The sequence below is a fragment of the Myotis brandtii genome, unplaced genomic scaffold (genome assembly GCF_000412655.1).
Source record: "Myotis brandtii unplaced genomic scaffold, ASM41265v1 scaffold39988, whole genome shotgun sequence".
Classification (NCBI taxonomy): domain Eukaryota; kingdom Metazoa; phylum Chordata; class Mammalia; order Chiroptera; family Vespertilionidae; genus Myotis; species Myotis brandtii.
Genome location: NW_005365364.1, coordinates 1 through 644, shown reverse-complemented (window position 1 = coordinate 644; position 644 = coordinate 1). Strand labels below are relative to the sequence as shown.

The window sequence follows — 644 nt, the reverse complement described above, 5'->3', positions numbered from 1 at the left end:
AGTGGCAGGTTTCCTGCGTCCGGTTCCCACCATCACCTGCACGGCTTCCTCACTCTGACCCGGGGACGTTTAACCCGACGGCTTCTGCTGACGCTCTGGTTCCAAACAAAACTCTGCATAAGCTCCTGGGTCCACCTCATCGTCAATATCATCCAAGTACCATCACCACCCCGGACACACCTGCTCCATTTTCTTCACAATCTGGAAAAAGAGTCTTCTCTTCAAGTCACTCTTTTTTGTTTTTAATGAATCTTCATTGTTGAAAGTATCACATATGTCCTTCCCCCTCCCCCATCCCCTCCCGCCCTCACGTCACTCCTGAGATGAATCCTGGTCATCGGGATCAGCTGCAGGGAAAGGAACACCATCCGCTGGACCCAATGGCGGTTCCGTCACAAAACAGTTGGGATCAATCTCAGGTGCTGCTTCTCTTGATGCTGAGGTGACAGGGACTCTTCCCCAGTTGTCTAACCGGAGCTCAACAAGCTTCAAGAGCATCTGCTTCACACCTACACTGCAGGGCGCCTCCAGGGCGACCTTTGCAATCCCCTGGATAACGTCGTCCATGTCCGTCTTTCTTTGTCTCTTCCAGGCATCTTCCAAGGCAGGCCCTGTCAACTTCAGTAATTTTACTGCACAAATTA

At 51.6% G+C, this 644-nt stretch overlaps 1 long non-coding RNA gene across 1 annotated transcript in view; it reads left to right on the top strand.

Moving 5' to 3' along the window:
• Positions 1 to 238, top strand: part of LOC106727279 — a 4,159-nt gene extending 3,921 nt beyond the window's left edge. The window contains exon 2 of the long non-coding RNA XR_001363452.1: positions 9 to 238. This is a non-coding gene — a long non-coding RNA (uncharacterized LOC106727279). The remainder of the gene's footprint in view (positions 1 to 8) is intronic.
• The last annotated feature ends 406 nt before the right edge of the window (positions 239 to 644 follow it).